This window comes from Chelonia mydas, chromosome 3, assembly GCF_015237465.2.
Source record: "Chelonia mydas isolate rCheMyd1 chromosome 3, rCheMyd1.pri.v2, whole genome shotgun sequence".
Lineage (NCBI taxonomy): Eukaryota > Metazoa > Chordata > Testudines > Cheloniidae > Chelonia > Chelonia mydas.
This window is the reverse complement of record NC_057851.1, coordinates 40,425,019-40,439,777: the sequence shown is the minus strand read 5'-3', so window position 1 is coordinate 40,439,777 and position 14,759 is coordinate 40,425,019. Positions and strand designations below refer to the sequence as shown.

Below are 14,759 nucleotides of genomic sequence, written 5' to 3'. Positions count from 1 at the left end.
TCTTTTCTTTTCTTTTCTTTTCTTTTCTTTTCTTTTCTTTTCTGTTGCTCTGAAAATCAACCCCAAACTTGATCAAATTACAATTTTCTGAAAAATATTGTTTCCATATGTTCATTAAAGGTTTGATAGGGCGGACAGCAAAATTCTGGGAACATTCCATCTGCACTGAGCATTCTCCAGTACACATTACTGTGCCAACCACACTCAGCTAGCTATTTCCCCATGTTGCTCATTCCCTGTGTTTCAGCCCAGGGAGGAGCAAGACTTTTCGGCAGTTGCCCTTCCCAGGTTCCAGAGCATCCAGTGGCACCAGAAATTAGAGTAGAAAAAGCCTGTCTCTCTTGTGTTCTCAATGCTCCATTTGAATCAATGGAACCCAGTCAGCATGGAGGAAAAGGAGCAGAAAGGAGTCATAGCTGAGGGGAAAAGGTAGAAGGGCAGATGGAGGTTGTACGCTGCGAGCTTGATGAGGTAGAGGATGCTTGGTTGTGCCGCTCCTGGTTGGAGTGTATTTATTTATGTTGCCTCCATCTCTGCCAGCCCCATTCTCGGACCACCATTTGGTGGCCGTGATAGCCTCTCTCACCTTGGAGAGGCCGGGACCAGCCTATTGGCATTTTGATAATAGCTTACTGGAGGATGTGGGTTTTGTGGCATCCTTCCGAAAGTTTGGCTGGCCTGGCAAGGGCAGACGCGCATGTTTCTCTCAAAGCAGCAGTGGTGGGATGTGGGAAGGTCCACGCCCAGCTTTTTTGCCATGATTACTCCTGGGGGCCAGCTGGCAGAGAGATACAGTGATAGAGCAGCTGGAATGGCATATCTTGAAGCTGGAGAGGCATCTGGCCACCAGCTCCGGGGATCCATCCATCTGCAGAGTGTGCTAAGAGAAGCCAGAGGAACTCCAGGCCTTCGATGAATATTGGGCTTGGGGTGCCTTCATTCAATCCTGCATCCACCTCCTTTGGAAGATGGATCGCAGCTCCCACTTCTTCTACTCCCTGGAGAAAAGGAGGGGGGCTAACAAGCACATCACCTGCCCCCTGGTGGGTGACCACATCCCCCTTACAGATCCAGTGGAGATGCGGGAGAGGACCTTCTACACTAGCCTCTTCTCCCTGGATCCAACTGATGCCTGCGGGATGGACTCCCAACGGTCAGCACAGGCAACTTGGACCAGCTGGAGCTGCCACTCATTCTGGCTCAGTTCTTGGAAACCCTTCATCCAATGCCCACCAATAAATCTCTGGGCATCAACAGGAGGACCATGTAGTTCTCCTGTGCATTCTGGGATGCCTTTGGCCAGGACCTCGCCATCATCTTGGCCGAGTCCTTGGGGATCAGGGTTCTCCTCCTGTTGTGCTAGTGGGCTGTGCTTGCTCTGCTACCCAAGATAGGGGATCTTCGTGACCTTCAGAATTGGTGCCCCATCTTGTTCCTTAGCACGGATTACAAAGTTCTAGTGAAGGCGATCTCACTGCAGCTGGGGTCTGTGCTGGCAAATGTCATCCATCCTGACTGGTCCCAGGCTGTACCATCTTTGATCTTTATTTGGTCTGGGACATCCTCGAACTTGGGTGTAGAAATGGTCTGTCATTTGCCCACCTATCCCTGGACCAGGAGCAGGCAGTCAACAGGGTGGACAATGGTTATCTCCTGGACACTCTGCGGGCTTTCAGGTTCAGGCCTGCCAAGCTGTTTACTTGGTTGCCTCCTCTGTCTGGGTCAACTGAGTGAAGAGATCTGGCCTGATGGTCGGGAATGAGTGGCAGGCGAGCTCCCTACCACCAGTGCTCCAGGACATCCGGTGGAGCGTGGGTCCGCTGCTCTATCTGTTCATCCTTCTCTGCCAGAGAACTGGCACAATTTGGAGGACAGGGTGGTTGAGCACGGATGGGACTGCTCCGGTGCCTTTCTCTGTGGGGGACGGAGCTGGGGCTTAATCAGTTGGCCCTGTCCATGCTCTGTCACCAGCTCAACACCCTGAGCCCAGCCCTGGATTCCCTGGCCTACTTTCAGAGGTTTACTCTGGACTTCTTTTGGCCAGGACAGCACTGGGTCTCTGCAGGGATTCTGAGCTTTCCCCTGGAAGAGTGGGGATAGGGCCTGCTCTGCCTCTGCAGTCAGGTCCATGTCCTCTGCTTCCAGGTCCTGCAGAGACTCCTTTACAGTGCAGGTAGTCTACTGTGGAGTGCATTGGCACACACCTTCTTCCACTTCCTCTGAGGGCTCCGATAAAACTGACAGCTCTTTTACCTCCATCCGAGGGGTCTTTTGCAAGACCTGCTGGTCTTCTACCAGGACGTCCTCTGGACCTGGAAGTTGGGCCCAGTGAACAGGTTTGTGGAGGCTGCCAAAGGGTAAGATCTCCTCGTGTAGCCTCTGCTACACAACCCTGAGCTCAGTGTACAGGTCTCAGAGTATCCCTCGATGTGCTAGAGGTTGGTCCTGGCAGGTACCACCAGGATCAGATAACTCCTAGACTATGACCAGAGGACCTGGGTGGATCCCCTGGTGCTCGGCTGGTGCATACAGTTCTCCACCCCTCACCTCCCTCCCCCACCCCGTGCATACTCCTGGAGATGAGGTCAGCCTTATCACCTGCCCCTTAGGCCTTCCTTGAGTGGGTCTTGCCCCACCCACTCCCACCCCTAGCCCTCTGGATCTCGTCATCGGGCCCTGGCCCTGTGAGCTCCTCCAGCCCCTCTCTCAGCGTACCCTGAGCCAGCTGCATGGACCGCAACCGGTTTGTTTTCAGACTCTGCTCTGGGTACAGATGAACACGCTCATGATCCACACTTTTCATTTCCTCACCCTCGTGTCCTGCCCTGCCACAAAGTGGCGGGACCTCCTACTATGTGTGAAGGATGAGGAGCCCCAATGGGCCAGCCTGAATTCCACCTTAGTCCCACAGTCCCCCTGGGGGTATTAGCTGGCAGCTCCTTCACAGAGCCATGATCACAGGGGTGTACTTGGCCCAGTTCACCCCCACCCCTGACACCTGCCCCTTCTGCGGCATCAGGGAGACCCTTGTGCACATCCATCTTGAGTGCACCAGGCTGCAGCCTCTTTTCTGGCTCCTTCAGAACTGTCTTCTTAGGTTCTGGCTGCACTTTTCCCCACACTTCCTGATTTAGGCATACCCCATCTGTGGCCCCATGAAGTCGCAAGACCTCCTTGTCAACCTCTTCCTGGCACTGACCAAGGTGGCCGTCACCCTACCAGGAGGAGGATGCTAGATGGGGAGGTGCTCTTCAACTGTGGGGCCCATTTCCACGCCTTCCTTTGATCATGTATTCGGACAGAGTTCCTCTGGGCCACGTCTGCTGGCTTCCTGAAAGCTTTCAAGGAGAAGTGGACGTTGTGTTGAGTTCTTTGCCTGGCGTCCCCCTCTGGCTCCCTGCTTTCGACCCTAGGACCTCATTCCCATCCCTGTTGTTCATTATTTGTCTCCCAAAATTATTTGTAATCTAGGTCCGGTAGCTCCTACCCTTAGGCTGAGGGGAGGGGCCTTTAGCTGTGAGCAGGCTTGCACCCATCCATCCCCAGATTCCCAGTAGGTACTCTGTCACACTTCTCCTTAAGGAACTTAAATGCTGTTGCATATCTCCTCTCATCTTGGCCTGAATGTTGAAGGATAGCAATATCAACACCACTATGTAAGAGAAGGGACAAGTGCAGGCTGGGGATAATTGTCTGTCTGTCTACAAACATATGTGGCACCCATGTCCTTCTAAACATCTCCCAATAATTAAAAACAACTAACAATGTATTTTTCTCTTCCTTTCTGGGAGCAGAAGAAGTAATTTGATTAGATTACTGGGGGAGAGTTATTTATTTATTTATTTATTTTTGTGATAGTGTTTGTGTGTGATAAGAATTAATCAAGGGAAATCTAAGTCAAAGAGATGAGTTTTTCATTTTGGTTTGACTGCTGAGAGCTGTGTCACACTTCTTTCTGTGGGCAATGGACTCCACAGGCTTGATCCATTTCTTATGAAAGGTTGGTCTCCTGCATGTTGTGTCCTAGCTGATTAGGAGCTACTGGAATGAATCACACAGACACTATATAGTTTTAAAGTATGATCACACAAATCACTGATTTAATCCTGCAGCTCAGAGAATAGAGCATTCAGCTTCTCTGTTTGTAGCTGACAGAACTTCCTAGTCAAAACCAAATCCTGGAGTGGACTCAGCTGACCTAGCTGCTATACTCGGTACTCTGAAAGACCAGCATGGATCACAGAATGGATTTTCCATAACAATACCTCCCTTCTTTCTCCCCAAAACTTTAAATTAAACAAGTTATTAAATTCACCTATTTGAAATTATTCCAACTTATAAATAAAACACAAAAAGTATAAAATAAATGAAGCAATGTCAAAAGTTGGATGATAAATTAACACGTCTGTAGATACAAAACCATTTATGTTATATAGTCCTTCAAATGCACTGGAGTTTGATGGCTACTTCTTTTTGGGTAATTATGATGACTTCATCGAGTAGTGTCCCTACGGGTGCTCTACTGTAGATGTGTCTGAATTCCTGCACCTCTGATCAGAGATTTTAGAAAGAAGTGCCCATTCAGCCGACACACGTGCTCTCCCTTTCTCGTGCCTGACATCAAGGCTATATAGCGTCATGCGGGCAAATTGCCCTCGGTTCCTTCTCAACCACCCTTGGCCTGAGTTGGAATGATTAGCAGTCCAAATCAAATATCAGTTTGCTTTGTATTTTTATAGTTGACAGTAGAGTTTCCATTCTTTGTCTCTTAGTAGAGTTTCCATTTTCTCCATTCCCTGTTTTCTTCTTTTTTCTCATTTTTTTCTTTTAATTTCTTACACCTTTGTTTTTCTCCCTAACAATCCTGATACATTTTTTCCTCCCCCTTACTGGAGAATACCCCTTGTTAAAGGTTATGCCTGGCTGCCCCAGGTTCAAACACTGCCTCTCCTGCAGAGAGGCAATATCAGTCAGCAGCGGTCACTTGCTCTATATGCGGTGCCTCGGAGAGGCTCACATTCTGCAGAAGTGCACCTTCCGTCAAAAATTGAAGGGCAGGACAAGGAAGAGCTGCAAGCAAAAAAATGAACTCTTAATGGTGGAGAGTTCCCTCAGACCAGCCTCTGATCCTGGGTGTCCTCCTGAACTATGGTCACCCCAGAGACCATCAACTTCCAAGGAAGGGCTGCCTAAGAGCAAATCTACTGACTCCCCTCAGAAGGCTTCTAAGAAGAGGGCTATAGGCCCCTGATCTGAAGGCTTGTTCGGCCAATGGAGCTCCCTGGCAAGATCAGTCACTTCCTTACTGATAGTATTGGCAGCACTGCAGCATGGCATTCATAAGACTCATGGTTCCTTGTGTGTAGGTACCGTCACAAAACCAAAAGACCCACATGGCACTGGATCAAAAGAGAAAGAGACCATACCATCTCTACAAAACTGGCACGAACACAGCAGGCAACAGTTCCAAGTGCCTCCAGAGAGCCCTGTTCTGGCCGCATATTGAATGAGAGACCTCAGCCTACTCCACCAACTCCCTCGATACCAATGAGCCTGCAGCGGCAAGACCATTACTGCAGTACCAAGGAGTTTCATTTCTCCAGGGATCTACAGGTAACCAAGATTCCAGAATCTCTGCTACTCGGTATCAGCTCACCAATTCCAAGTATATCCCAATTCCTGGGATCACACTCTGCACCGGGACACTCACCACCATCATTCTCCAGAGAAGAGGCAGACATTGAGGAGCTGGCAATCTCTCTTTACCTCACACCACAGCTCACCAGAGCAACATCTGAGGACATCCAAAGTGCACCCACATTTGGCGTTTCAACCCACCTGGTAAGGACACCCATGGATGCCACCATCTATGCCATTTCCTCTGCCCCAGTGGACATACTGGGGATCCCTGGGCACCTTACAGGCATCATCTATCTAGGGCAGTGGTGGGCAACCTGTGGCTCTTGGGCTGCACATGGCCCATCAGGGTAATTCTCTGGCAGGCCGCCAGACAGCGTATTTACTTTTACACAGCTGCCCGCAGCTTTCAGTGGCCACAGTTCGCCATTCCCAGTCAATGGGAGCTGCGGGAAGTGGTGTGGGCTGCAGGGATGTGCTGGCCACCACTTCCCACAGCTCCCATTGGCCAGGAAATGGACCGGCAGTACTCGACTACATATTCGGTCGCTGGGGGACCCTAACAATAGACTTGTTTGCTACTTACCTGAACAAAAAATGCCCTCATTATTGCTCCAGAACCAGACTGGGGAAACAGTCCCTAGGAGAAGCTTTCGTTCTCCAGTGGAACAGAGAGCTTCTGTATGTGTTCCCTCTTCTCTTTTCACATAAGCCACCAAACAGTCAGTAGATGATAAGACCTTTTGGTCAACATTGACCTGGGCTGAATAGGTGACCCAGAACTGACAGATTTACAATATGGCTGAAATATGGTCTTACCCATAAAAGTGGAAAGTCGGGTTTGGTTCTTATTGTTGGGGTAAAGTTAGCAAGCTTGCATTGCCATTACACCTTCTGAATTGTATTTTTTCTCTTGTTAAATAGAGATCTTCAGTTTCTAGAGCTAATAATCCTATACCATTTGTAATGAAACAAATTTTAAAAACTGGAAAATATAATAATAAGTAGTAATATACTGAGCTGTGTAGATACTGTTGAAAATATCCAGTTCAAATGTTTAGTACCTTAATGATTTCCATATTTGGTACCCAGACCTCATTTTACCAGAGAATATTTAAAATACTTATAACTAGGATATTATGTATATTATGGGGTGGGGGAATTGGGGAATACAGAAGAGGGTAAGGTCAGATTCGTAATGCACCAGTTGCATGGCATGATGCTATGAAAAGTGTCCTTTGAATTTAAAAAAAATCCTGATCACTAATTAAAACACATAAAAGCTATGTAACTATATATAAAAGCTTTGAAGGGATTGAAAAATACTATAATGCCAAAATTACCCGCTTTGTCTTTTCCAGCACTTGTCATTCTTATGCAAGCCCAAGAATTGTAGTGTTGATCTGTCAATAGGTCAGTGATGTACAAAAACACTAATGGTGATGTGCTAGGGTTATACTCAGTGTTTGAGACCTTTAGTTTCTGAAAGACATCACAAAAAGCAGCATCTGTCAAGAGTAATGAGGGGTGTAAACAGGAGCAGAGTGACTGGAAATATGCATCTGTTGAAAAAGACAATAATCTAAACACAAATGACCTTCACTTTCAGAATTTTTATAGGAGACTTCAATTTTATGTTGCAAGAGCCTATTGTATATCATCTGTTCTGACAGTTTACTGAATTCCAAGTGTAGATGGTCTCAGGAAACATCACCCTTAAAACATAATATGATTAAGTAGCTATCATGTTCTATGGTTCCCGAGGTGTTGGAAATTGGCTAGTTTAGTGAAACTTTAAAACCTTGATAATCTTTAGTAGTTTTAAAAGATAGAAGCAATTGACCTAGCATACAACACTTCCTGTATAATAGCTAGATGTCATTGTGACAAAGTGGTAATTTTCTGTAATATTTTTATGAATCATATGGGGGTCTCAGTTTCCCCTATATTATACATGGCATCTACCTCAGGGGAAGGGAAGGGAAGGACTGTGTGCTCTCAAGGTAGGCTAAGAGACATAGGTATGAATGTCACCTGGCTGTCTGAGCCCGAAGGAATAATTGAAAGGGACTGGCTGAGGCTGACCTCATATCACTGGAGAAACTAAGACAATGGAAAATCCGATCACCAGGACATTGGCATCTAGCAACCAATGACCGAGAGGGAGATGTATTTCCCCATCTCTTAGCACGGAAGATGAGGAAAGACCCCAGTTTGAGAACAAAGGACTAGGAAAATGTGAGGTGGTGGGCATAAGACATGGCTACTGGAAGGAGTCTGGGCTCTCATCTGGGAACTGACTAAGGAGGTCAGACTGAGAGAGGCACAGAGCTTGAACAATGGGGTTCACTACAGCTTGATTGGACTGTGGGCTAACCAGAATGGTATATGCTTTAACTAAGGTTACCAGGTGTCCGGTTTTCGACCGGAACGCCCAGGCAAAAATGGACCCTGGCAGCTCCAGTCAGCACTGCTGACCGGGCCATTAAAAGTCCAGTCAGCGGCGCAGAGGGGTAAGGTAGTGATCAATGGCTCCATGTCTAGTTGGCAGCCGGTGTCAAATGGAGTGCCCCAGGGGTCGGTCCTGGGGCCGGTTTTGTTCAATATCTTCATAAATGATCTGGAGGATGGTGTGGATTGCACTCTCAGCAAATTTGCGGATGATACTAAACTGGGAGGAGTGGTAGATACGCTGGAGGGGAGGGATAGGATACAGAAGGACCTAGACAAATTGGAGGATTGGGCCAAAAGAAATCTGATGAGGTTCAATAAGGATAAGTGCAGGGTCCTGCACTTAGGATGGAAGAATCCAATGCACCGCTACAGACTAGGGACCGAATGGCTAGGCAGCAGTTCTGCGGAAAAGGACCTAGGGGTGACAGTGGACGAGAAGCTGGCTATGAGTCAGCAGTGTGCCCTTGTTGCCAAGAAGGCCAATGGCATTTTGGGATGTATAAGTAGGGGCATAGCGAGCAGATCGAGGGACGTGATCGTTCCCCTCTATTCGACACTGGTGAGGCCTCATCTGGAGTACTGTGTCCAGTTTTGGGCCCCACACTACAAGAAGGATGTGGATAAATTGGAGAGAGTCCAGCGAAGGGCAACAAAAATGATTAGGGGTCTAGAGCACATGACTTATGAGGAGAGGCTGAGGGAGCTGGGATTGTTTAGTCTGCAGAAGAGAAGAATGAGGGGGGATTTGATAGCTGCTTTCAACTACCTGAAAGGGGGTTCCAAAGAGGATGGCTCTAGACTGTTCTCAATGGTAGCAGATGACAGAACGAGGAGTAATGGTCTCAAGTTGCAATGGGGGAGGTTTAGATTGGATATTAGGAAAAACTTTTTCACTAAGAGGGTGGTGAAACACTGGAATGCGTTACCTAGGGAGGTGGTAGAATCTCCTTCCTTAGAGGTTTTTAAGGTCAGGCTTGACAAAGCCCTGGCTGGGATGATTTAACTGGGAATTGGTCCTGCTTCGAGCAGGGGGTTGGACTAGATGACCTTCTGGGGTCCCTTCCAACCCTGATATTCTATGATTCTATGATTCTATGGTAGGCTTCCTGGCTGCCATGGCGCCACATGGCTCAAATCCCCCATCCCCGTCCCCATACCAGAGCCCACACCTTCAGCCAGAGCCCTGACCCACCCTTCACCCCAACCCCCTCAGCCCCCCCCCCCGCACCCTGAGCCCCTTATTTCTGGCCCCACCCTGGAACCTGCATCCCCAGCCCAGAGCCCGTCCCATGCCCCAACCCCCTGCCTCGGCCCAGATCCCCCTCCCATACTCCTAACCTCTTGGCTCCACCCCGCAGCCTGAAGCCCTCTCCTTCACTCCAAACCCCTTATCCCTGGACCCACACCAGAGCCCATACCCCCAGCCAGAGCGCTCATCCCCTCCTGCATCCAACATGCTGCCTCAGCCCGGAGCCCCCTTCCACACTCTGAACTCATTTCTGGCCCTACCCCGGAGTCCGCAGCCCCAGCCGGAGCCCTCACCCCATCCCACACCCCAATCCCTTACCCCAGTCCAGTGAAAATGAGCAAGTGAGTGAGGGTGGGGAGAGTGGGCGACAGAGGGAGGGGGGATGGAGTAAGCGGGGGCAGGGCTGGGGTAAGGGTGTATGGTTTTGTGCAAGTAGAAAGTTGGCAACCCTAGCTTTAACCTTCATTTCTCTATGCTAACCTAAGGACTTCCTGTGTTGTGTTCCAGTTGACTAATGAATCCTACTGTTTTGATAATGCTGTTTGAGTGTCACCGTGAATACTTGTTGAGGTGCATTAATCACTGAAGAGTATACAGGTCTCTCCCAGGAGTCTGTCTCAGTTGGAATCATTGAGCAGAGCTCACCATGTGAACCAGGAGTGATGACGCCCTGAGGTTCAGTCAAGGAGGCAGTGAGGCTGCGAGGCTTACCCTGGAGGAAGATGAAGATCCTTTGGGAGTCTCGCACACTCAAGGGGTTCCTCCTAGAAATTGTTCCAAAGCTTAAGGCATAGCACTGATTTTGTGGATGTGTGATAGTTATGTAGTTAGATTTTTAGGGCCAGATCCTCAGGTAGCATAAATCACTATGGTTCTGTTGATTTTGGTAAGGCTGATTTACACTAGTCAAGGATCTGGTCTTTAATCCTTTATAGAAGGACACTCGCATTGATGTCCAAGAAATTGTTCCTGATTGGTGAAAATGGTCTTGGGCAGTTAGTCACCCAGTAAAAATAAAAGGAAACAAATTTTAATTTGTCTTTATTTATTTTTTCAAGAAAAATGCAATGAAATAAAAAAAAGTGCAACAAAAGGCATTTAAATGAATACAACAATCATTATTACTGACACAATGTCAAAGAGACGTAAATATACATCTCCATTGCTTTCTGCTTTTAACTTCTTTCTTTTTTCATTTTTTATTTTTTTCCATTTTGTCACAGAAATAAGCTGGTGCCTGTCCATAAAATAAGAGTACAACAGTTATAAGTGTACTCTAAAAATATAGTTCCTAGTAGTTGTATCCTGTATGAGCTATGGAACAAATTAATAACACGTTAAAGGAAATGCTTACTTATGCAACACATGATTTATATTTGAAACGCATTACTGTAAGATATTGAGGATGAAATCGTTAGAAAGATTTTAAAAACAGTGAACATTTGTGTAAATAATAGGAGCACAAGTTACATTAGAATAAAAATATGTAAGGGATATTTCCTCTCATAACTGGTCTACTACTACTGGTCTACTACAATCCATTACAATCTACATACCACACAGACTATGCTGACAGCTTGTGCCACACGCTCTCAAAGAAACTGCGGAACCACCTGATCAACATCGTCTACAGAAAACAGGGAAAGATTAAGAATAGCTCTCAAAACTGGATACTCTCATAAAAAAACAACCTTCCACACAAACTTCCTTGTGGCTGGACTTTACAAAAACTAGACAAGCCATTTACAACACACACTTTGCTTCTCTACAAAAGAAAAAGGACACTAAACTATCTAAACTACTACATGCCAGAAGGGGCCACAACAGCGATTCCCTTAACCCACCCAGCAATATTGTTAATCTATCCAACTATACTCTTAGCAGAAGAATCTGTCCTATCTCGGGGCCTCTCCTTCTGTCCCTCCACCCCCACAAACATGATACAGTTCTGTGGTGACCTAGAATCCTATTTTCGACATCTCCGACTCAAGCAATATTTTCAACACACCTCTGAACAACATACTACTCACAGAGACCTTCCTACCAAGACTACAAAAAGAAGGATTCTTATTGGACTCCTCCTGAAGGTCGAAACAACAAACTGGACTTCTACAGAGAGTGCTTCCACCGACGTGCATGGGCTGAAATTGTGGAAAAGCAGCATCGCTTGCCCCATAACCTCAGCCATGCAGAACACAATGCCATCCACAGCCTCAGAAACAATTCTGACATCATAATCAAGAAAGGCTGAAAAAGGAGGTGCTGTCGTCATCATGAATAGGTCGGAATATGAACAAGAGGCTGCTAGGCACCTCTCCAACACCACTTTCTACAAGCCATTACCCTCTGATCCCACTGAGGGTTACCAAAAAAAACTACACCATCTGCTCAAGAAACTCCCTGAAAAAGCACAGGAACAAATCCGCACAGACACACCCCTAGAACTCCGACCAGGGGTATTCTATCTGCTACCCAAGATCCATAAACCTGGAAATCCTGGATGCCCCATCATCTCAGGCATTGGCACCCTGACAGCAGGATTGTCTGGCTATGTAGACTCCCTCCTCAGGCCCTACGCTACCAGCACTCCCAGCTATCTTCAAGACACCACTGACTTCCTGAGGAAACTACAATCCATCAGAGATCTTCCTGAAAACACCATCCTGGCCACTATGGATGTAGAAGCCCTCTACACCAACATTCCACACAAAGATGGACTACAAGCCGTCAGGAACAGTATCCCCGATAATGTCATGGCAAACCTGGTGGCTGAACTTTGTGACTTTGTCTTCACCCATAACTATTTCACATTTGGGGACAATATATACCTTCAAACCAACGGCACTGCTATGGGTACCCGCATGGCCCCACAGTATGCCAACATTTTTATGGCTGAGTTAGAACAATGCTTCCTCAGCTCTCATCCCCTAATGCCCCTACTCTACTTGCGCTACACTGATGACATCTTCATTATCTGGACCCATGGAAAAGAAGCCCTTGAGGAATTCCACCATGATTTCAACAATTTCCATCCCACCATCAACCTCAGCCTGGCCCAGTCCACACAAGAGATCCACTTCCTGGACACTACCATGCTAATAAGCGATGGTCACATAAACACCACCCTATACCGGAAACCTACAGACCGCTATGCCTACCTACATGCCTCCAGCTTTCATCCAGACCACACCACACGATCCATTGTCTACAGCCAAGCTCTACGATGCAACCACATTTGCTCCAACCTCTCAGACAGAGACAAACACCTACAAGATCTCTATCAAGCATTCTTACGACTACAATACCTATCTGCTGAAGTGAAGAAACAGATTGACAGAGCCAGAAGAGTACCCAGAAGTTACGTACTACAGGACAGGCCCAACAAAGAAAATAACAGAACGCTAATAGCCGTCACCTTCAGCCCCCAACTAAAACCTCTCCAACACATAATCAAGGCTCTGCAGTCTATCCTGAAGGACAACCCATCACTCTCACAGATCTTGGGAGACAGGCCAGTCCTTGCTTACAGACAGCCCTCCAACCTGAAGCAAATACTCACCGGCAACCACACACCACACAACAGAACCACTAACCCAGGAACCTATCCTTGTAACAAAGCCCGTAGCCAACTGTGTCCACATATCTATTCAGGGGACACCATCGTAGGGCCTAATCACATCAGCCACACTATCAGAGGCTCGTTCACCTGCACATCTACCAATGTGGTATATGCCATCATGTGCCAGCAATGCCCCTCTGCCATGTACATTGGCCAAACTGGACAGTCTCTACATAAAAGAATCAATGGACACAAATCAGACGCCAAGAATTATATCATTCAAAAACCAGTCGGCGAACACTTCAATCTCTTTGGTCACTCAATTACAGACCTAAAAGTGGCAATTCTTCAACAAAAAAACTTCAAAAACAGACTCCAACGAGAGACTGCTGAATTGGAATTAATTTGCAAACTGGATACAATTAACTTTAGGCTTGAATAAAGACTGGGAGTGGATGGGTCATTACACAAAGTAAAACTATTCCTGCTTCGCCCCCCCCACACACTGTTCCTCAGACGTTCTTGTCAACTGCTGGAAATGGCCCACCTTGATTATCACTACAAAAGGTTTTTTCCCCCGCTCTCCTGCTGGTAATAGCTCACCTTACCTGATCACTCTCCTTACAGTGTGTATGGTAACACCCATTGTTTCATGTTCTCTGTGTATATAAATCTCCCCACTGTATTTTCCACTGCATGAATCCAATGAAGTGAGCTGAAGCTCATGAAAGCTTATGCTCAAATAAATTTGTTAGTCTCTAAGGTGCCACAAGTCCTCCTTTTCTTTTTGTGGTCTACTACTGGGTTTCTTGATACTGTCTGCTCTTAGACACAAGGTACTAGATCTAAATGGATCACTGATCTGATCCCATATGTCATTCCAGTTTATTATAGAGCACTTCTGAACTTTATTTAACTATTTTTCCTTATGATCTATCTATCTAACTATCTTTATGGAGAGAGAGAGAGAGAGAGAGAGAGAGAGAGAGAGAGAGAGAGATGGATCCTGGCCTCTGGTTCCTTCCCCTTTGTGCTACTTCTAACAGAATTTCCAGGAATTCCCCAAGTAGCATAAAGAGCAGAGCAAAAAGCCCCTGTATATCTTACTGGCTCAGTTCAGACTTTGCTCTCTGAATTAAAGCACTTTATGAATAGACATTCTACATATTCATTTCTTTAATATTTATTAGCCACGGGTAGTGTGTTTCATGCTATACAAATCAGAGCAAGTCACAACCCATGTCCCAAAGGACTTAGAATGTAGGGCCAGCATCTTGAAACATGCATAACTTTGACTGGATGAGTAGTTTCATTGACCATAAGATTTACAATTAGATACAATGTACTGCAGTGCAATTCTAAACTATTGTTTTTAACAGTGACATCCCGTATGAACATGGCAACACATTTCGTCAATGGAACTGGGCACTTAGTGAAAGTTAAGCACACGCATAAGTCTCTGCAGGATAGAATTCCTTATGAGAGGACACAAACCAAATTAATTAATAACAACTTTAATAATAATAATTATTATTATTTTATTTTTTATTAATAATAAATAATTACTTACATTCAGAAAATCTATTTGAAATAATATTTCAGCAGAATAGATCCAAAACTTTCAAGTAGATAAAATCAAAGTTTGATATTTTAAGGTAACTACACATATTTTGTAGGGATTTTTTATATTACTAAGGTTAGTTGTGGGTTCTGACTCCTCCCTTAAATCAACATTATTTAAAATCCTGCTATTCAAGAGGTGTGTGTTTCTGAAGTGTTAAATAAAATCTGAGTTGATTGGAGTACAGGTTTCTGGCCCTACAGAATTCTGAATAATAGAAGAGAAAGAGCGACTTTGTT

The 14,759-nt window shown here is 46.2% G+C and overlaps 1 protein-coding gene across 1 annotated transcript in view; it reads left to right on the top strand.

Annotated features, from left to right (window-relative positions):
- CSMD1 (CUB and Sushi multiple domains 1) overlaps nt 1-14,759 on the top strand; it is a 1,979,019-nt gene that overhangs the window by 1,869,940 nt on the left and 94,320 nt on the right. The gene's annotated exons all lie outside the window — the stretch shown is intronic.